A 24,208-nucleotide genomic window follows, 5' to 3' on the forward strand; every position below is an offset into this window, starting at 1 on the left:
CTCAATTTGAGCCCAAAACAATAAATATTAAGGGGTCATAATAGGGGTCAAAGTTAAAAAAAAATTGACCGTTTTATATATATATATTTTGTTCTTTTGCTCAGCATACATCTCCAGTAGAATTTGGCTTCGCCAACGCCGGGCATCCATGCTAGTATATCTATAAAAGTGAACGTGCGTGTGTGTGTGTGTGTATACATTTCCCTACACAATAACTCTGTCAATTTTTAGTCTACAGACTCGAAATTTGATATACAGGGTACTGAGATTTGTGAAAATCTATGTGATCCGGTTTCGGCCAGAAATTTTGCTGTTAAGGGGTCAAAGTTCAACGAATTGACCTTTGAGAACTCTACCAAACTCCTCCGACAATTTGGGGTCTAAACACTTGGCATTTTAGATATTGGTTCCTTGGACATGGATCTAACTTAATAACTTAAGTTGAACCCAAAACAATTAAATGTTAAAGGGTCATAATAGGGATCAAAGTTTTTAAAAAAATTCCGTTTTTTTTTTTTTCTTTTTTTTTTTTGCTCAGCATACACCTCCAAACACCCGGGCAACGCCGTGCACCCATTGCTTATATATATATATATATATATATATATATATATATATATATATATATATATATATATATATATATATATATATGAGAAAATAGTTAATAAAACATGTTAAAAATACTTTCAAAAAGAGTTAAAAATGTATTTAATTTGAAAAGGAAAGACTAAATAAGTGGATAGTCCTTAATCCGCGGAGTTTCGAAGAAATACTTTCCTTCTTATCAGAGGGTAGGAGTTAGCAGAATGCGGGATCGGATTTTGCTTGCAAAAGTATTTGATGAAACTGCAAGTAATTCAAAGATCTTACTTGATAACAAAAAGTGAAGCAGAGGGAATATCGTGAAGAAAAAGGTGATTTCACGTGAATGTATTTTGTGTGTGTATATATATATATATATATATATATATATATATATATATATATATATATATATATGGGTTGGACAAAATAATGAAAAGCCTTGTGAATCTTGTATCAATTTATAAATGTTTAAAATCTATAAAAATTGAAAAATTACCAAATTGTTGGTTTCATGTTTTCAGCAAGGTATGAGTCTGTGTGGTGTGGTCCCAGAAATGTCTACAGGACCCTTTAGAAGAAAACCTATATTGGTACAAGACCTTTACTGGCGCTTTCCAACACAAGTCATATCTAGATCATTCAATTGCATTATATCTTCTGAGTAATAAAGAATCTTATGTTTATTTAGAATTACCCTCGATTAAAAAGAAATACAAAAAAATCGTTATGATGTACGTACACGTCACGGAACGAAGATGTCATATTAAAAAAAATCACGAATCTTACTGAAAACATGAAACCAACATTTTGGTAAATTTTTCATTTGATAGGTTTAAAACATAGGTACATGCAAAATGAATGTCGATGCTCAAAATGTATAAATATTTTTACCCCCTCCCTTTAGTGTAAAATTCACCAAAATATCAGGATATTAACTAATTTGAATGAAATTTTCCGTATGTATCATATAATGATCGCCGAATATAATGAACTAATTATTTTTATTTAAGTTTTAGTAGAAATGTATCATTTTATTTAAACAAAAATACCTTCAATAAAGTTATGGCTTTCAGTAGTAAATAAAAGACGCATGAATTTATTTTTACTTTTTTATGTAAGTAAAGCATTGTAATTTGTAAAAAATAAAATAATGTTTACAGGAACATTACGAAAAAAGCCCCTAAAGTCCGTATTAATGAAATCGATATAACTCAAAGAAAAGTTAATTTCTCGAACTACCAATATTATCATTGAATTAAGCATTGTTTATTTAATATTTTCACACATAAAAATTATAATTGCAAAAATTATTTCTACTTTTTTTACACTGAAATTTTTAACGTAATCTTTACATGTAAGATTCTAATATTTCCATTGCACGTAAGAACGTATAATCATCAACGTAAAATAATGTTCATATAATCTAAGAAAATAAAGTAAAAAAGATAAATTAAAAAACAGGAACATAGAATAATAATTTAATTAAAAATTGTAAAAATCATACGAACATTCCATGGCGGTAAGTACGGATGCACAAACTTGAAAAGAAAACCAGTGTGTTTTCCCCACCCTCCTCCTCTCTTCAACTACCTACCTGTTTGTGTTTATCAACTTTAAATTTCACGTAGACATTATGATAAATTTAAACGTAAGTTTATTTCTTTAGTGTGTAATTTTTTCAATAATTATAAATTGTGTCCTTAACCAATTGTAATTCTGTATTAATATTAATAAATAATGGTACTAACTTTTTTTTTAATGAATAAATTGCCAGTAGTATAATTAATGAATTTAATTAACTTTTATGCAGTTTTAAATGAAGGGAAGGGGTCTGCGACTCCAAAAAAGTCGATCGGTATGCCGGAATAATGTTAAATAAAGAAATAAATTATGTCTAATTTGCCCTTCCATACATATTTGAATTTTGCCGTCAGAGTTTTTTTGATACGAGGAAGAAGTCTTGTTCCTACTAGTGTCACATTTTTGGATAATTATTACATTTTTTAGCAACAGTTAAGTACATTTACTGTATTAACTCATTATCTTAAGACTTTAACTTAATACTTAACTTGGAAATAATTCCAGAAAACTTATATTTTTCTTGCTAGAAAAATGTAAACACGATCTTTGTCATAATGAATTTTTACGTGAAATGTACGGTTTTTCAAATTTGAGATAAAATTATTCTATGTATTTTTTGTTTCACAAACGCTTTTTCTTGGAGAAATTAACTTTAAACAATAATCTTTCAGACACAATAAAAATGTAATCTAAAATTTAAAAAGTTATTATGATTAGTCGGCGTTCAAAACCATGCCCCCTTACTGAATCAGCAATTAAATTACCCGTAACTATTAAAACACCCATTAATACAAAATTCACAAGGTGTTTACATTCTTTTGTCCAGACCCTATATATATATATATATATATATATATATATATATATATATATATATATATATATATATATATATATATATATAGGGTCTGGTATATATATATATATATATATATATATATATATATATTATATATATGTATATATATATATATATATATATATATATATATATTATGTATATATATATAATATATATATATATATATATATATGTATATATTATATATATATATATATATATATATATAGGGCTGGTATATATATATATATATAATATATGTATATATATGTATATATATATATACTATATATATATACATATATATATATATACATATATATATATAGTATATATATGTATGTATATATATATATATATAATATATATATATATATATATATATATATATATATAATATACTAGCACAGATACCCACGCGTTGTACGGGACTGTTGTACGCTCGGTACCTGCTTCGTGGGCACCCTTCCAGTAAGTGGATGTTGCAAGAGCATGTTGTAAAGTGTTTAAAATTTCTGAAATGACTGAAATCCAACTATAAACTTTAAAGAAAGTAGGTTATATCAACGTTGACACTAATATTGTTACACATAAAAATTGAAACAATTACAAAGAAACACAATGGTTAAAATTTATTTAGTATCACAAACACAATTGTATCAAAGATGAATGTTGCTTTATATCACATAGTAAATTTTTCATGGGATGAAAATTTGAACTTGTTGCTTAAATTTTATCCAACACATTTTTTTTACCTGGGGATCACCACTTATCAAGGCCCGAAAGCCACTCGGAGATAAGGGTTATTGTATGTACAGTAATCAATGAGATAGTATCGTAGTAATCATTAATATGGGAGATTTGATAAAGTGTCTTACTTAAGGGGGCGGTTCATCAGGAATTTGTTTATGTTGAACATGAAGACATCCAAGTTGTAGTCAGGTGGGAAACAAGCAAACGGAACAGAGTTCCACAGGCGTGCACTTCTAAGAAAGAAGCTTTGTTCATAGAATCTACGTTTTTATTTAGGCACAGAGAAAGAGTGGATGGGTGTTTTTGGTAAAAGATTGGCGCGGGGGGGGACCAGAGATTGGAGTTCGAATGAACACTTGCCATAGAAATAACGATAAAACAAAGATAGGCTCGCAACATCTCTTCTGTGGGAGAGAGGTTGCAGGGAAGAGGAAAGGGCATCACCCACTAAGCCACGAAGTCTATTTTGTACTCTGTCAAGGCAGGATAGGCTGTTTTTAGAAGCTCCAGCCCAGATGTGGCAGCAGTATTCCATCCTTGGACGTACTTGGCTTTTATACAGATAAGGAATTGCATCAGTAGTGAGATATCTTCTGGAGTGGTAGAAGGATCCCACCATTTTCCCAGCCACATGAGCTACAGACTTGATGTATGTGTTCCATTTCAGATCAGGGGTAAAGGTCAAACCCAGAAGCATGGAGCCTCCCCAAGACGAGAGCCATCCATTTCAATTGATGCCAGATGGGGATCAGAGCGTTGATGGTGTAAAGATAGAAGCTTGTTTTTGAATGCATTAAAAGTGATCAGCCACCTCTTCCCCCATTGTACCACGCGCTCAAGATCAGAGAAGAAAGAATCAGAGAGAACTTTGTCATTTATGGCCTTTGATGTGTTGCCATAGATGGTCGTGTCATCAGCATAGATGTCAACGAATGATTTAAGTATGTGTTTTGGGAAATCATTGATGTAGATCAGGAAGAGAGTTGGGCCCAAGATGGACCCCTGAGGGACTTCAGCATTTATACTGCAGGCCACTGATTTCTGCCAATCAACCACTACTCTTAGGAACCTATCGGAAAGAAATGATTTAATGATTGAGAAAACCTTTCCAGTGATACCGTAGCTGGAAATCTTGTGAAGTAGACCCTTATGCCATACCTTATTGAAGGCCTTCGATATGTCAAGAGCAATTGCCCTAGAAAGGAAGCCATTGTCAAGAGATTCACTAATCCTATGAGATATAACCGTTAGCACTTCTGCTGTAGATCTGGTAGAACGAAACTATATTGCATATCACTAAGAAGGTAGTTTCTGCTGAGGTGGTTGACTACTTCTCTATTTAATACGGAATCCAGCAGCTTACTCATGACACACAGGAGTCTTTTTGGTTTGTACTGAGAGGGAGATGACTTATTACCTGGTAAAAACTGTTACTGGGACCTAGGGACGCAGTTGCGAAATTGATCTCCTTTACTCGAACTTCATATCGATAAATCCTGTTGGCAGGCGCAGTGAAGGGAGATGTGTCGTCTCTTGGTGTGATTTTATACCAGTAGACAGCCTCCTGTATGGGACAGTGCATTCTAGCCGCTATCTGTTTCACTGTATGGTGGCATCGCTCCACTATGCCATTCCTGACTGGAGCATATACACAATGGAATCGCAAGTGAACTCCCCATTTATGTGCAAATGCTTGGGATACATTGCTGCAGAAAGCCGTGTCATTATGTAAAAGGATTTCATATGGCGGCAACGTTCAAGGAACACTGCCGCCAACTGATAAATCACGCTTGCCGAGTCCTGCCTCGCCAATTTCCTCCAAATAGAGAAATGTGATGGACCACAGTCTGTTAGAGTTAAAAATGGAAGGTGCCATAATGCGAGATATCCATTCCAATTCTCTGCCAATTCTCGTTCACTTCCAGCTTCCCCTTTTCCCACTTGACCAGCGCTGGGTCAATGGACTGACATTCCTCCCATTTCCGTATGACCGTTTTAATGGTTGCTTTTGTCGTGGTTGGGCAACTTCTGACAAAGTAGGTAGTGCATCTGTGAATAGCCATGATTTGACTCTCATCCAGCTCGTCTGTGTGAACCGTGCCTATCACTGGGTCAAGCCCGTTTTTCTTTTCCATTGTCTCAAACCACCGCTGTGGTACACCTGTCAATCGGTCAGCAATGTTTCGTGCTGATGGAACCAGCGTCACGTCACTGCCAGTTCGTACTCTTTCACGAGTTTCTTGAGAGTGCTTAGTCACCTCCTAATTAGCATCTCGCTTGCTGGTTTGGTGGGAACTCGCGCCTTTCCAGTTAGCATGTCTGAGATGCAATGGTATATGCAGACAGAATCTATCTTTATGTGTAGCACCTTGCTCTGCCACTTAAGAGCCAAATTGATGCCTTTTAATACGGCATCCAGTTTGGCTAAGTTGATGCGTTGAGAGTCATCTTCAGATCGCAGCCAACATGCATCTTCCAACACAGTTTCACGCGTCTCCAAGGCTGCACCAATTGCTAGGGAGCTAGCATCGACCCATACATTCAGCTCTTTGCCGTTCACACACCAATTTCCCCGGGCCCGATCGTCCTGCTGCACAGATTCTAAGGTCTCGAACATCATACGATGCAGTACGGCGTCCCTCACTTCATAATCCCAGCACTTTTTTTTACGAAGCTTACTCTCCTTCTGAGTATTTCACAAGCCACATGAAGCCAACTGCACACCACAAAATGCCTGACAAGTCGACCACACAGGGAGAACATTGTTCATCGCGTAGCAATGCTGGGAACCTCTGGAATTGCATTTCCTCGCTTCCACCACAGTTCACTGCGTTCCATCCCGACCGTCAATCCCAGCACTCGTGCCCCGTCCTTCAATCACTACGGGTTCTTGCACTCCAACCCGAACTGCGCTAGGTGTTCTCTTACATAAGTTGTAGGTACCACATCTTCACTGACAAAAATATCATCAATGTAAGCAGATGCTGCGCGGCTTACAACTTCTTCCTGAGATAATACTTTGCTGACAATTGCTCTCATTATCAGGGGAGCCACATTCAAGTCGAACCCCAGACGGGTCAAATAATATTTTTTCCCATCGATTTCCACAGTCTGGTATGGCCACCGTGTCTCATGGACCCGTACTTGTAGGTATGCTCTCCTGAGGTCCAGAAGTGACACGTTAGTACCTTTTGGTCTCCATTCACGCAGCTTAGCTGCACAAACATCTGCATTGGCCATAAACGTGTCTACGTAATGATTTAGCTCCCGGTAGTCCATCACCGGGCGCACTTTGGCTTTGTTCTGCTGTATCACAGCCATCAGGGGAATTAGGTCTTCGGGGGTTCTAATTTATCTTCTGGATATGGCACGAGCTAACCATTATCTATACAGGTGCGGAGCTCCTGCGTGTATTCCTCACAGATTTCTGCCGGCACTGGGTATTCTGACACTCGATTGTGTAGCCTTTCAGGGGGATCGTCCTTAGACCACATCCACGATGCGGTCCATGTTCGGTTTTGATGGTCAAAGGTGGCGGTGAAATCCGGTTCATTAATAGAAATGGCTGCGCATTTAATATTTTTCCTGCCACCCAGCCGCACTGATCCTGTAGGCTCGACAACGACACTTCCTAGATCATTTATGGCGTCGATCCCTAGAAGTTTGCCACACATCACGAATACATCAATTCTGGTAGACACATCTTCATCAATGGATACAGAGACCGCTCCAACACCGCAGCACGCATGGGATATTCCACCAATCGTTTCAACATTCACATTCGTTTTTTTCAAAGACCGGCACCGGTCTGCATGTAAAATGGTCAACAAGCGCCAAACATCGCATCCCGTCAACATGGATGCCTGTCACCGGGAGCGTCGTGTTCGCATATTGGTGGGGAAGGAGACTGGTGCTTATGCGTCCTCCCCTTGCTCGTTTCCCGAGTAGTTCCGAGTTCAGTCTCCACTCTCACCACACCGGTAACACCTTGTTCCGCGTTTTCGACAGTCCTTCGCAAGGTGGCCTTTAACATTGCATTTAAAACAGGTCACACTAACAGGAATATTATTGGCCCTGCTGTTGGGTGAGCTTATGGCTGCAACCACGTCCTGATTTTGTTCCCCAATCGTCAAAATTCTCGCTCTCGACATTAACTCCCCCATGGTCAGGGCTTGGATAATCGGCACCTGTTGAAGAGCAATTGAGATGACGTCAGGGAACCCAGTGACGAAAATCAATTTTGTGAGTCTCTCTAGGCCATCTCCTATGAACTCGGCCAATCCAACCATCTGCCTGATTTTGTTGGCGTAGACATCCACACGTTTGCCAGCCCATCTGACCATAGTTATTTTTCTGTATGCTGCAAACGTGTCGTCGATAAATGCCTCTTTTAATCGGGCCTCAATTTGGTCTATCTTTTTTGATCGTCCTCCTTCATTTCCATGTAGAGGGCCAGTGCATCACCTTCCAGATATAAAGGTAGCAGACTTGCTACATCATCCACCTGCTGAAGCTGTGCGACAAGTCTCACTTTTTTCAGCCACGCTAGAACATCTCTCTCGCCAGAGAACGGCTTGATGATATAACTGCTTATCAGCAATTTTGCCATAGTCGAGCCGAAATAGCTTGTAGCAAAATTTAGTAGGCACAAATCAGGAACAAAGATAGGAGATAGTCAGTTTCGCCCTGCACAGAAGAGAGGGATTTCTTGGCTGTAACAACCATAGAGAAAGAAGGAGACAAAAAAAGAAACAACAGAAGAAAACTCGCTTCTCGCAGATACGTGGTTCTTCACAAAGAACAATCCAACCGCCAGAACCACCTACACACAATCTGCAGAACACTGCCTGACAGCTTCCCAGCGACCTGCCTTTATAGCAGCCGGGAATTATATATTTGCATAATCGAGCGAGAGCAGCCGTGATTCTGCGAGAATTGCATGGGATCAACGTCAATAAAAATCCATGGATGCCATCTTGGAACTCTCTCTTCCGCTCAGCCGCAACACAACAGACGTATCCGAGGTAAGCTCTTTATTTCTCCCCATTTCGGTTATTGCTAATTCTGCTACAAATAATTAGTTGGCAAGGATTGTATGATAAAACATCGTTGGTAATTATCTTGATAAGGAATGTGAGAAATGATAAAATAGACATAAGGCAACAGACAAAAATGCATATGCACTCGTTAAAGATGAGTGTGAAGGCATGGCAATACACACACACACACACACTCACACACACACACACACACTCACACACACACACACACACGCACACACACAGAGTATACTTGGGCATTTTTCTCTAATACACGTTTCATTGAAGAGCATAGACAATTTCCGTTTGTTTCTCTTGCAATCCATTTTTTAAATTTTTGGCGGGATAATGTTCATACGTTCTGTTCGAGTGTAAACGTTCGCGACTACGACAAATTTCTTTTTACACTTGAATAAAACGTTCGAACACTATTTCGTCAAAAAGAACAAAATGTATTGCAAGAGAAACAAACAGAAATTGTCTATGCTCTTCAGTGAAACATGCATATATATATATATATATATATATATATATATATATATATATATATATATATATATATACTAGTATTTCAGCCCAGCGTTTGGAGGTGTATGTTGAGCAAAAAAAAAGGTCAATATTTTTTAACTTTGATCCCTACTATGACCCTTTAAAATTTATTGTTTTAGGCTCGAATCAGGTTATTAAGTTAGATCCCTGTCCAAGGAACCTATATCTAAAATTTCAAATGTTTAGACCCAAAATTGTCGGAGGAGTTTGGTAGAGTTCTCAAAGGTCAATTCGTTGAACTTTGACCCCTTAACGGCGAAATTTCTGTCCGAAAACGTATTACAAAGATTTTCCCAAATCTCAGTACCCTGTATATCAAAGTTCGAGTCTTTAGACTGAAAATTGGCAGAGTAATTGCGAAGGGAAATGTACACAGACACACACACACAGACACACACACAGATATACAGATACACACACAGACACGTTCACTTTATATATATATATATATATATATGAAATAAACACAAATGATATATAATAATAGCACAGATGTATGGCAGTAAGAGTAAAAATTAAATTCAAAGAAAAAATGATAGTAACGTGATAATAAAAATACATATGGTAGCATGCAAATTATACTTGGGAATGACAGTAGGTAATTAATTGGGTGTCAAGAATGATAAAGCTAAAGCAGGAGAGCATTAAAATTACTAGGAATGTGGGATCTGTAGTGCCCGCAATTAATTGAAGTTCCATTTATTATTTAGGAACTTGTACTAATCCTTGTGTCTACTAATAAACAGTATTTCGCATAAACAGAAGTAACAAGGTGAGTTCAGAGATTTGCATGTACTTGTTTTCTTTTAAGATATTCTATTTTACAATTGGTATCAAGTTTTATTCAATTAAATACTTATAGTATATTGCGAACGATGTTTTCTTTTTATAATTGGAAGTATTGAAAAAGCATTTACGACCGGAGAATCTCTTTTGGAAGGTGTTACCAGCCATACAACTATAACATTTATTTATATTTGGGTCGTGCTTTGGATGAGGATTGCTTTATACAATACATATGTAATTAAACAATTGCGTTTAAGGGGGCATTCTGATTTATTTAAACAACTATAAGATTTAGTATGTTTGCGTTTTATTTATATTGGAGCCTTTTTTATCCTTTAATATATTTCTTTTGGTTTTTAATAATCTTTTTCTAGTTAGTCATCACAGCTATGACTTAATTTGACCGTATTTTTGTTGAAAATTTTATAGAGGATATAATTCGGTGCGAAATTTAATTTAATACGGCTAAGTAATTCATTAAGGTTAAGAAATTTAATAAGGTTAAGAAATTTAAGAAGGCAAAGAAAAGTTGATTTTTTATTCATATATATATATATATATATATATATATATATATATATATCGTTTAATGTTATTTTTGTTATATATATATATATATCGTTTAATGTTATTTTTGTTATATATATATATATATATCGTTTAATGTTATTTTTGTTATATATATATATCGTTTAATGTTATTTTTGTTATATATATATACATATATATATATATCGTTTTATGTTATTTTTGTTATATATATATCGTTTAATGTTATTTTTGTTATATATATATCGTTTAATGTTATTTTTGTTATATATATATATATATATCGTTTAATGTTATTTTTGTTATATATATATATCGTTTAATGTTATTTTTGTTATATATATATATATATATATATATATATATATATATATATATATATATATGGTTTAATGTTATTTTTGTAACGTCTCTCCAGATTTTAGTGCATCAGACCGAGAACACTTTTCATAGAATAGGTGTGTTCCGAATAATATTAATCTTTTTAATGATGTCAAATAAAAGGAGGCTTTGCTTTTGAAACAACCCTCGTATGACAAATCGCGCCCCAGCGTAAGTAAACAGTCGTCTTTCATCGTTGGCAAAAGTGCATTGAGACTGATGATGAATATGTAGAAAAATTAATTCCGAAGCACAAAAGGCCATACGTTTTAATGGTACCACACATGTTTTTGTAACTCTTCAACGTTTTTAGTTTAAAAAAAATAGGAGTCTTCATTTTTTAACTGATCATCGTGTACATTTAAATAAACGATGATAATGAGATAGTTAACAGCAGATTTTCCGCAAGTTGAAGTGTTAAAAAAAAAAAAAGAAAACACAAGAGAACTTTATTGTCACGTGACATGTGTTAAACTTTTTTTTAAAGATGTTTATTACTTGATGAAGCACTTTTATGAATTCTGATCAATTGCTTTAAAATCAATTGCTTTTTTGTTGGAAAGAAAAAAGCCAAACCACAAAAAATTATTATTCGGACTACTGTTCTCATCTTCAATGTTATTCGCACAACATTTCAACATAGTAATCTCTATCCTTGTTCAACAGCGTTTTGTCGAACTCGAGAATTTGTACGTCGAATTTGGGAATCTTTATAAAATATAATTCTTTATTTAATCTATTTGTAACTCTGTCACGACCAGCTAACCCTCTTAAGTAATTCGTAATAGTAGTCTAAAGTCTTAGTATCGCCCGTACTAAGAATTAAATCTCCAACTTTCAAAAGATTGTCGCCTAAAGTTAATTATTACATAGAACTTATATCAGTGCATATATTTCACTCAGAGTTTCTAGATACAGTCTTACTGGCAGCGTTTCTGTTTGTACTTGCTTTTGTACGTATCTATTTCTATTTCGCTTCGTATAAAATATAAATAAAAACTTAGATCTTTAATCTTTGACGTATTATCTAATTAAACCATGAGACTGACACAAATTCTTAAATGTAGATAAAAGTATGTGCTGTTTGTAATAGAAGAAATTATGTTTGTAAAATATAGAAAACTTCGATAATGATGTTTTCCCATTGAATTATATTGAAATTTTCCTCACAAATCCTCAATGCTCATTATTTCTGAAAAAAAAAACAACAACAAAAAAACGTTATACCTCCCTAAACTCAAGTAATAAGCATTGATAAGATGTACATTCATATAACATCGCAATAACATTTATTTATTCGTATTATTTGGATTATTCGGACTACTGTTCTCATTTTGATTGTCATTTTCAAGTAGCTGATGGAACGAGAAAATGCTACCCCCGTGATGTAAATAAAGGGTTCCGTTCTAAATTCCATCCAGATTCCCGAGTTCGACAGGTACATCTAAAGAAGGTCAAGTCTTACATCGACCGAAACATTGTGAAAATAACATTCAAGAGGAGAACAGTAATCCGAAGAATCCAAATGATACAATTAACCAATCCTCATCTCAAAAATTCAGAAACCTAACATTTATTTGTAGTTAAACAATTTACTATTTAGATCGCCTGTTTCTTCTCTGTTATTTTTTTATAGCATTTATTTTTTATTTTGATTTGAAAATAAGTAAAACTATTCGCTTTTCTCTAGAAAGAATCCCATTTGATGTCACGTGTATTTATTTAATAAGCTGGTACTCATGCAGAGAGTGATCCGGACGTAACTCAGCGCACGCCCGGCTTTCCCCAGAAGATGGCGTCAATAGTCGGAGTAAGCCGAGCGTCGCCGAGGAGATTAAGCCGTTTGACGTAACATAAAGCTGAGCCAACGACAATGTAGTGCGATGGTTTTCAACACGATGCGCGTTCGCGCAAGTTAAAAATTCAAAGCAGCAGACGACAATCATAAAAAGGAAGAAAAGAAAACAAGTTAGTTTAGAAAAAGATTAAAAAAACACACCATTTGCGTACTTTTCCGTAAGGAAGAAAACATGAATTTTACAGAATTATCTGAGCAGTTAAAAACAGCAGCGGGAGTCCTGGAATTTTGTCAGAATAGGAGATTGCTAGCACGAACGAAAACGTGTGTACGTCTTGTGGACATAGTTGTGCTCTTATTATTGCAAGAAGCAAAGTAAGCGATGGCTATGCCTGGAGGTGCCAGGTTGGCAAATGCCGAACATTCACCTCTATCCGCACAGGAACTTTTTTCACAAAATCTAGGCTGGCAATTGCCGTAATACTAAAACTGATCTATTTGTGGGTGTTCGAGAGAACAACGCAAAAAGAACTCCAACGCGAATGTGGAATTCGCTCGACGCACACCATCACCGACTGGAAGAATTTCTTAAGAGAAGTTTGCGGGGAATATTTTCTAAGGAATCTCCGATAGATAGGGGGCCCAGGCCATACGGTGGAGGTAGATGAGGCTTTGTTTAACCGTAGAAAGCATAACGTTGTCAGGTTACTCACACCGGTCTGGGTCTTCGGTGGATACGACCCCGCCAAAAAGGAGGGTTTCTTGGTGAGTGTACCAAACCGGAATGCCGAAACCCTCCTTTCATTAATCAAACAATATATCCTGTCGGGGACCGCGGTCGCAGCAGACTCTTGGAAGGCATACAAAAAAGTGGGGGGAGAGGGGTATCACCATTTGACGGTAACCGCAGCCTTCACTTCGTAGATCCCGAAACGAAGGCTACGACGAATCATGTGGAGCGAATGTGGAAGGAAGCGAAACAACGCAACAAAGTTGTATGCGGGACCAACTGGGAGCTTTTGGACACATATCTCCTAGAGTTCATGTGGAGGCAAACATTTGGTAAAGCTCCGTTTGTCACATCGCCGAAAGCTACCCGGTTGATGACGAGCTTCCTTACACGTCCGCTATCACCTCTACGTCCGCTTTGGCGTCGTGTGATGCCCTCCAACAGTCTGAGGAAACATGTTTTAAAATGCAAAAAAAAAAAAAAATATTCCACCCAGTTTTCTTTTTCCAGTTTCCAGGTTTTTCCTTCAGCCCCCCCCCCAAAAAAAACAAAAATCAAAATGGAAAAACAAAAAAAAAGAAACAAATTATTCCACCCAGTTTTCTTTCTTTTTCCAGTTTCCAGGGTTTTCCTTAAAAAACATCTCCCCCAAAAGAAAAAACAAAAATAAATAAATAAATAAATAAAAAAAACCCAAAAAAGGCAAAAATAAATTTATTTCGTACAAAAAAAAAAAAAAAATGAAACAATCTTACCCAGTTTTCTTTATTTTCCTAGTTTCAAGGTTTTTTCTTAAAAAACAAACAAAAAAAAACAAAAAAAAAACACAAAATATAAAAAAAACTGTTTTATTGAAAAAAAAACATAAACAAAAACTTTACGAACACAAAATTCCTTGAAAGTATTTAATTTACTTACTTTTGAGTCTTTTCTTCTATAAAATCTATTACATTAAAAAATTTTTTTTAAAAAAACATTATAAAAAACATTGTTAAAACATTTTCCTTTACAGTTAATAAAACTTAAGGTAGGTTTCTCTTTTCTTGTTATGCTTTCAGCGGCGATGCTCGGCTTAATTTCCTCGGCGACGCTCGGCTTACTCCGTCTGTAGACATCGTGTTCCGGGAAAAGCCGGGCGTGCGCTGAGTGACGTCCGGCTCACTCTCTGCATAAGTACCAATAATATTTTACCTGTAGAAACGGTTTGTTACATTGGAAGTGTATATCTTTTGAATAGGCTGAAAGAAAGATCAAAGTTCATTGCTGATGAAATTTCACAAATTATGTTCCCTTATGTTTTTCTCAAGCGAATCAAGCGAATAGATGAACGGTTGAATGGATAAGAATATTTACTCATTACCAGATGAACAATAGCAGAAAAATGCAAAAAAAAAAAAAATAAAATAAATAAAAATAAAATAAAATACGTATGCACAAATGGAAAAAATCGAAAGAACTGGCACTAACAATGTTGATATTTACAAATTACAAAAAGAGCATAATATAGCATACTTCCCTCCATTAAATAATTGTGGCACCAATCGATGCTGGTGCCATCGAAAGCTGGTCTTGAAGAATTGACTAAAAAAAGGAGGAAAGGTCGAAGAAAGAGAGTAACATCCAGATCCTCGCCAAATGGGCATTTGAGAAAACCGGGATCCTTAGGATACTCATTGGAACTCAAATTCCAGATACATCCAACAGCTGTTATCGGCGATAAATTAACAGTATAATGTTGTGAGAACGTAAAGTGCAATTATTATCTAAAAGGAAAAAAACCGAAAATCATTGGAAATTTGTTGTCACTCGTATTCCAGGGAACACTATCTGTTCGTACCAGTGAGCGATTATTAATAATGACTCATTTAGGAACATTAATAATACCCCCCCCCAAAAAAAAAATTGTTGTGACGGCCTCAGTTGGCGCCACACCAAATAGTCATGACGGTTTCAGGAGAATAAAAAGACCGAAGAGGGAGAACACTAACCAGACATACAGTGAAAAACTACCGATAAACTGGAACCTTACTCCTTGGACTCCAGAGCACACCACGGGTTATTGTCAATGGGCGATTGCTGGTGGATCCCTGTGTGACAACTCCTAGTGAGTAAAAAAAAGATAATAATAATAATAATAATAATAATAATAATAATAATAATAATAATAATAATAATAGAAAAATAGGTCTGAAATGATAAGAAAAATCTGCAGAAAAACTGCCACAAGGAAGTTGCAACAGAAACAAACAATAAAAAACAAACACGTAACTCAGAAAGAACTAAAACTGCAAGAAATAGTATAAGCTGTCCCAAATAACATCAGCCTAGATTGATACTACACAAGATAGTTGTGAAAGATCAAAGAGAATGAAAACACCGAGAAGGGAGGGCACTAACTAGATCTCCAATTGAAGAATTCGGAGCCTTAGGTTAACGTTATTGCTACCTAATTCTGAATCAATTTTTATTCGAAAATCAAGTAAAAATTATTAGCAAATTTTCTTTAGCAATTGTTTTAAAGTCAATTTACTACAGAAACCATATTATAAACAATACAAGATTATCATTTATCACTTTTTCTTTTTTCATACGAAATAAGGCATTGAAAATCTATCAGAAATTCATTAAATAATATTTCCAATGAAATATAAATCGTTGTCACATTCTAATTTCAAAAATATATCTTTGTAACGTTTTTCCAGCAAAATCTCTGTTATATCGTTAATATGTTTATACATACAAAAATTACAATACTAAACACGAATACGTCATTAAAATAAATATTTCTGAATTATAATTGATTTCATAAAGCGTCTTGGCAGACAGTAGAAGTACAATTTCAGTATGACACAGCAAACATTCATTTTAAAAGGACAGAAATATTCGAAAATACTGTTTCTTTTAAGAAGTAATTGTTGATTATCTTTATGAGACTTTCATATTGAACCATATATAACTTTGTGTATGACCAATATAACTTTGTGTATAAATTAGAAACTTGACATGTAATTGTTGCTGTCGAATATGCAACAACAGCCGTCGCTTTGAAAACTGCATACTTCTCCAAATTGATATATTATCATTAAATGAAGTAATAAAAGAAATAGTTATCTAAATTAAATAAAAGTGTATTAAGTAAAAAAATTGACTAGTTGTATAAATTCGTAGTTCACAACTAATTTTAAAAATTGTTTTGTCTCATAAACTCCTTTTTACGTTCCGTTTGCAAATATATATATTTATATATATATATATATATATATATATATATATATATATATATATATATATATAACCACACAAAACAACAACAAAAAAAACCGAATGGATTGTTTTGATCGTTCAAACTATATCTTTATCTCAACCAATATATGTAAATGGAGACATGGAAACTAGTCAATATTTTTAAAGGGTCATTGTTTATATGCAATTTTGTGCCATTTCAGCAACATTTCTTAATGGAATTCGTTCTTTGAGAAATGAAAGCTTGCAGTTGAGGATTTAAGATTGATGTTCCTTTTGCATCAGTTTTTGTTAAATAGCTTAACATTCGATTCGCTTAGAATTTCTCGTTTTATAAGTTGTTTTTATCTCTTTCAATTTCACTCCAATTGTGAAATGTTTTCATTTTCAGTTCATTCTAAATTTTATTATTCGAATGAAAAGATAATTTTCTCTCTTCAATTCGGTTCCACCATCGTTCCATTCTGGTCCTTTCACCCTTTGATCTATTCACGTAATTAGCTTGAGAGCAAAAAAGAGAAAATTATCTTCTACATTTTATCAACCATGGACGTTGACCTTTCGTTCTGCTGATTTAAAAGACATGCAATTGTATGCAGTTCTATTGCAACAATAAAACCCTTCATAAAATGAAAAGTTTGCGATCTTTTACAAAATTTGTAAGCTTACTAAATACACGTTGATATCAAACCTAATTCTTAAAAAAAAAAGAAAGAAAATAGTTATTTTCTCTTCGTTGGCGTCAACTTTGACAGATAATTTGAATTCATTGAATAAGCCTAGATTTCATACGGTTCTCTCGTCAGAACAGTTCATTTATATCGGCATAAATTACTCACAAATAAAAGGACGGCGAGGGAATTACACTTATTACATAGTGATTATTTCCCCACTTAAAACCTCTTTATTTGTTTAATTCATTCCTATGTCTTGGTTTACTTATGTACTTTACATGCCACCTCTCACATAATAACAGTCAGCCAGCACGATCAACGTCTGACCTTTTCACCATTTGTTAGTTTATCGAAAAAGATGTGATTAATAATAGAAAATCCGTATGAGTGGCGGACTCCGGGAAGTAAGTAATCAATGAAATTGTTTATTGGGTAAACCAATTAAAACTTGGATGGACAAAGACAAATTATTTTGCCACGTTATATAAGGTGCGACAAGTGCGAATTTTATCAGTTTTTAAGTTTAAAATTCAAATTCAGAACTCGATTTCTCAAGTTAGAGAAATTACTCTTGTCTGCTCACTCCAAGCGAGTTCCCTTTTCTACTCCCAGACGATAAAAATATTTTTCACCCCGTCCGTCAAAAATCATTAGCAACGAAATGTATTGTGAAGTAAACGAATCGAAGTTGGAACCCAAACTCAGGTCAGTGTACGACTAACTCTATAATCAATCCGGTCTGAGCTTCTTGATGAATTAACACAACGTGGAAAAGGTATGGTCCAGTAAACAGCGACGATTAAATGCCTCCACTCTTCATTGGGGAGTGGAAACTTCCTCAACGCTGGCGCCCCGGAGAATGCGTGGAAAAGTTGACGAGGCCACATCAACTAACACCAGAGGTACTAACCCGGGATTTGAGTGGAAGCGAATGAGCGTGAGAACTGCATTATTGATTGCTTCGATGGACTGAGATGCTATAAACGGACATGATTTCAGATGAGGTTATTAATGAAGAGAAGTTTCTCGCCAGTCTTAGAGAAGTTACATGCTTAAATATTGTCTAACGAAACGTGTTATATGTTAAGCGATGCACTTAAAATAAATTTGCTTATTTTGGTCTTGTGCTTTCCGCCTTTTTTCCACAAGAGCGGTATGATTACCAACGATTATACTTAATTGTAACTCAATTATCAGCTTTAGGCTCGAATAAATCTAATAATAATAATCTTTTAAAACATGCTTTAAGAGATGTTTTGTGTAATTAATTACATACTTATTATTTGAAAGTACGTTAGTGGCTTTTTGTTTCAGCTACATACCAACAATCAATTGTTTAGAAAAATGCATAACAAGAAAACATTGTTGGCGATTAAGTAACACGTGCAGTTTGGCAATCTTGATTAAACTGGTTTTAAATTGAATAAATATTAAATAATTAAATGGTTATGCGACAAATACTGACGTGTTGGCGAGGCAAACTGGTGACCATTGACAACAAAATGGGCATCAGGTGTTCAATCGCGCGACTCTTTAAATACAGAGATCCTGGCTTTTAAATAAGTGATCACCCACAACCGAAATAATGCGGTATTTCTTGCCAAAAAATTCCAATGCAATTATTGAATCCGTGTCGATATCTTGAATGCTGATGGAGAGCATGATCTGAAACAAAACAGAAAGCATTAGACTCGTTCTATAACGAATATTGTGAATATCAGATATTTACATTTTTAGTTGCGCTCTCATGTAGGAAAATTTAGAGACAGAGTAAATTTTAAGTTGCGTGCAAGCGACTCTACAAGTCACTCCGTCGGTCCATCGATCGGTCGGTCGTTCTGTCGGTCTATCGGTTTGTCCATAACACTTTTGTGCCTGGCCTTTTTGGTTAAGATCAAAGATATGTTGTTAATAGATGCTGTTCTTAGCTTTTTCAGCTTTCTTTAAGCCTTTTGAAGCTTTTCTTGGCCCTTTGGCCAAGATAAAAGTGTAGTATCTGTCCGGGAGATACTGCAATTAAAGACCATATGTGGGGGCGACCCCACATATAAGACCTTGGTCAATGTAGGGGTAACCCTTCATACCAATTGTTACTCTCCAGCTCCCCTAATCCCCGGGGAGTTGATCCCCATTCCCCCTTCACTCCTCATATTAAAAATCGGCCTTGTGCCTAATTTGCTCGGTGGGGGAGCAAATAAATACTCTTTTCTTGTCCTTTTTGGCCAAGATCAAAGTGTAGTATCTGTTCCGGCAGATACTGCAAGCAAAGACCATATGTGGGGGCAACGCCACATATAAGACCTTGGTCAATGTAGGGGCAACCCTTCATACCAATTGTCACTATCCAGCTCCTCTACTCCCCGGGGAGTTGGTCCCCATTTCCCCCTTCACTCCTCACATTAAAAATCGGCCTTGTGCCTAATTTGCTCGGTGGGGGAGCAAATAAACACCCTGTTCCGGCAGATACTGCAAGCAAAGACCATATATGGGGACGACCCTACATATAAGACTTTGGTCAATGTAGGGGCACCCTTCATACCAATTGTCACTATCCAGCTCCCCTACTCCCCGGGGAGTTTTTTTTGCATATTTCCTCTTTACTACTCACATTAAAAATCGACCTTGTGCCTAATTTGCTCGGTGGGGAGTAAATAAGTACCAACCCCACATATAAGACCTTAGTCAATGTAGGGGCAACTCTTCTTACCAGTTGTCACTATCCAGCTCCCACTTCCCACCCGTCAGGAGCTGGTACCCTTTTCCCACCCCTCCCTCTCTCTCCACATCAAAAAACGGACTTGTGCTTAATTTGCTGAGTGGGGAAGCAAATAAATACCAACCCCACATATAAGACCTTGGTCAATGTAGGGCCAACCCTCCATACCAACTGTCACTATCACGCTCCCCTACTCCCCAGGGTGTGGGTCCCCATTTCCCCTTCACTCCTCACTTTAAAAATCGGCCTTGTGCCTAATTTGCTCCGTTGGAGAGCAAATAAATACCTTTTTCTTGGCCTTTTGGCCAAGAAAAAAGTGTAGTAACTATTCCGGCAGATACTGCCAGCTAAGAACATGTGTGGGGGCAATCCCACATATAAGATCTTGTTCAATGTAGGGACAACCCTTCATACCAATTGCCTCTATCTAGCTCCCCTACTCCCCGGGGAGATTGCTACACATTTCTCCTTCACTCCTCACATTAAAAATCGGCCTTGTGCATAATTTGCTCGGTGGGTGAGCAAATAAATACCAACCCCACATATAAGACCTTGGTCAATGTAGGAGAAACCCTTCATACCAATTGTCACTATCCAGATAACCTACTCCCCGAGGAGCTGGTTCTCATTTCCCCTTAACTCCTCACATTAAAAATCGGCCTTGTGCCTAATTTGCTCAGTGGGGGGGGCAAATAAATACCAACCCCACATATAAAACCTTGGTCAATGTAGGGGAAACCCTTTGTACCAATTGTGAATATCCAGCTCCCCTACTCCCCGGGGAGTTGGTCCCCATTTCCCCTCCACTGCTCACATTAAAAATTGGCCTTGTGCCTAATTTACTCTGTGGAGTGCAAATTAATACCAACCCTTCATACCAATTGTCACTCTCCAGCTCCCCTACTCCCCGGGGAGTTGGTCCCCATTTCCCCTTTACTCCTCGCATTAAAAATCGGCCTTGTGCCTAATTTGCTCAGTGGGGGAGCAAATAAATACCCCATTTCTTGGCCTTTTGGCCAAGATCAAAGTGTACTATCTGTTCTTACTATATGCTGTACTTATGGTTGTAACTTTGTGATATAAGTGGGGGATCACTTTCCTGTATTAATTTTATGTAAAATGATCACCCACTTTACAACCAGTCAGTTTTAAAGCCGTTCAATTCATTCTCAAGATCATTCAAGTTGTTTTTGAAGGATTCCAGTTATTTTTGAAGGATTCAAGTCATTCTGAAGGTCATTCAATTCATCCTTAAGTTCATTAAAGTCATTTTAAGTCATTTACTTTTTATTTATTTAAGTCATTTCATCTCATTTTTCTGTCAGTTTAGTTTATCTTTAAGAATTTCATGTCAATCCTACATTCACGCATTCATTCATTACACGAGAGCACGCGACTAATGGCTATCGGCCTAGCTTAGTATAAAAAAATGTTGAACACAATGAATTGAAATGAGCATATATTCAATCAAATGCCACAGTTAGAGTTGTGCGCAGTTGTCTCCCCTGCGGTTGATATAACTCAACCTATTCTGTAACATAGCCCCTTCATTTCTTGAGGAGGATCTCAGTGCCAAGAAATCCTTTAGAATACAGTGAACGCTCTTTCGCTACGTAAATGGCCGATAGGTGTTGTATAGTATTATTTATGACGTGCTTTGTTGTCTGTTGTAACAGTTGTAATATAGAATATGCCTCCACAGTAGTCAGAAATGTATAAACAACAATTCAACCATCTTTTGGGGTTTAGTATTTTTCTTACTTGCATTTAGTTTTAATTCCTCTGAGAGAAAGTTACATTTTATGAGTGTTTCTTCAAAAATTCCTATTAAAAGATCAGAAGAGGTCTGTAGAAATACGCTTGTCTCGTCTTAAAAACAGAATAGAAGAGAAACGGTGTCAAGTATTTAAATGGGGAAAGGAGTGGCTGGTTACTTTTAATGCATCTAAAACCAAGCTTCTCTCTTTACATCATCAACATTCTAATCCACATTTGTCATCAATTGAAATGAATGGCTCTCGTCTTCAGGAGGCCTCAAGTTTTGACAAGCTTCTGGGCTTGACCATTACTCCTGATCTTAAATGGAACACGTATATCAAATCTGTTGCCAAGGCCGCTGGAAAAATGGTGGGATCTTTCTATCGATCCAGTAGATATCTCACTGCTGATGCTATTCTCTATCTATATAAGAGCCAGGTACGTCCAAGGATGGAATACTGTTGCCACATCTGGGCAGGAGCTGCTAGAAAGGACTTGTCCTGCCTTGATAGAGTTCAAAATAGACTTCGTAGCCTCGTAGGAGATGTCCTTTTCTCCTCCTTGCAACCTCTATCTCACAGAAGAGATGTTGCGAGTTTGTCTCTGATGTATCGTTATTTTCATGGAAAGTGTTCAACTGAGCTTCAATCTATGGTCCCCCCTCGCCAAACTTTCACAAGAAACACTCGTCTAGTTGTAAACACTATCAATAATTTCCCCCACTCTTTATCTGTGCCTAAACCTAAACGTAGATTCCATGAACAAAGCTTCTTTCTTAGAACTGCACGCCTGTGGAATTGTCTTCCGTTTTCCTGCTTTCCGGCTGACTACAATATGGTTGTGTTCAAGTCTAAAGTAAATAAGTTCTTGATGAGCCGTTCCATATAAGTTATCAAATTTACCAAATTTTCATTACTAATGATTACTATATTGACCAACTTCTACTGTACACTCTTTAACCCTTATCCTTGAGTGGCCTCTGGGCCTTGATAATGTGGTGATGCCTTTGTAAAAAAGAAAAAAAAAAAAAAAAAAATTTTAAAGACCACTTCAATAAGTACCCGATGGCAACATGCGTTGTTTCTTCTCTCCGAATTATACAAATCTGTCAAGTTTTATTTAAATCACACATACGAAACTTCAAGAATTCATGTTCCATACAACAATAGAAACATAAAAAATAAACCAATACAATACACAAATTTCAAAATTTTAAAGGTTAGACAACAAAAATACTTTAGAGAACTCAATTTTGAACATGGGTTAACATTAACTCTAGTGGAATTTTAAAAAGTGTCGTTCGATATCTAAGCCGTCAACTCATAACAGTTTTTTTTTTCAAAATTAAAAAAAAAAATGATTTTTATTCGTTAATGACGAGGTTATTTTTCTTGTAGAATATTATGAACAGATTTATTTCACGTTTGTCTTGCACAATTATTTTACATCGGTCATATTTAAAATCATTGGAGGGTTTTTTCATCACAAGTAATGTGTTTTATATCATACAACGTCGGATTATTCTGCTGGTATTGATGTCAGAATGAAAATAATTAAGTTATGTATGTTTTATGTGTTAAAAAAACAATTTCAAGTTCGGTACATTTTCTTTTAGGTTTGTAATCGTACTTTATCCGCAGACATAGATCAAAAATCAATTCAATCGCTTTCATTCTTTCACCGTGTTTTATTTCGTTCCCTTTTTTAACGACGTGCTTTCTTATGTTATTTATATATTAATATAAAATAGCGCGTGTGTTATTTATTTTGCGAGCGGCTGTCGTTTAATTGTTATGGACTTCTATTTCTTACAATAAAATAATTTTACGAAGAATTCTTCATAAGTTTTTATTTCGGCTTCGAATATAGCTGATGACACTTAAGTCATCTATATTCTTATAAATAATTTTACGAAGAATTCTTCATACGTTTTGGTTTCGATTTCGATTATAGCTGAAGGAACTCAAGTTATATATATATATATATATATATATATATATATATATATAGAGAGAGAGAGAGAGAGAGAGAGAGAGAGACAGATAACTTGAGTATATATATATATATATATATATATATATATATATATATATATATATTTCATAAGTTTTGGTTTCGGTTTTGATTCAAGCTGATACACCCAAGTCATATGGATTTTTTTTTTATTTTTGAAATCACAACTTTATAATAAATAAAAATCGATAGAGCATTAACTCTGTAAT

At 35.6% G+C, this 24,208-nt stretch overlaps 1 protein-coding gene and 1 pseudogene across 1 annotated transcript in view; both read left to right on the plus strand.

Moving 5' to 3' along the window:
• Positions 1 to 24,208, plus strand: part of LOC145301289 (uncharacterized) — a 539,758-nt gene that overhangs the window by 492,457 nt on the left and 23,093 nt on the right. The window lies entirely within an intron of this gene.
• On the plus strand, positions 21,225 to 21,360 carry LOC145242937 (U2 spliceosomal RNA; annotated as a pseudogene).

This window comes from Euprymna scolopes, chromosome 2 (assembly GCF_053919585.1).
Source record: "Euprymna scolopes isolate OS-2025 chromosome 2, ASM5391958v1, whole genome shotgun sequence".
Taxonomy (NCBI): Eukaryota; Metazoa; Mollusca; class Cephalopoda; order Sepiida; family Sepiolidae; genus Euprymna; species Euprymna scolopes.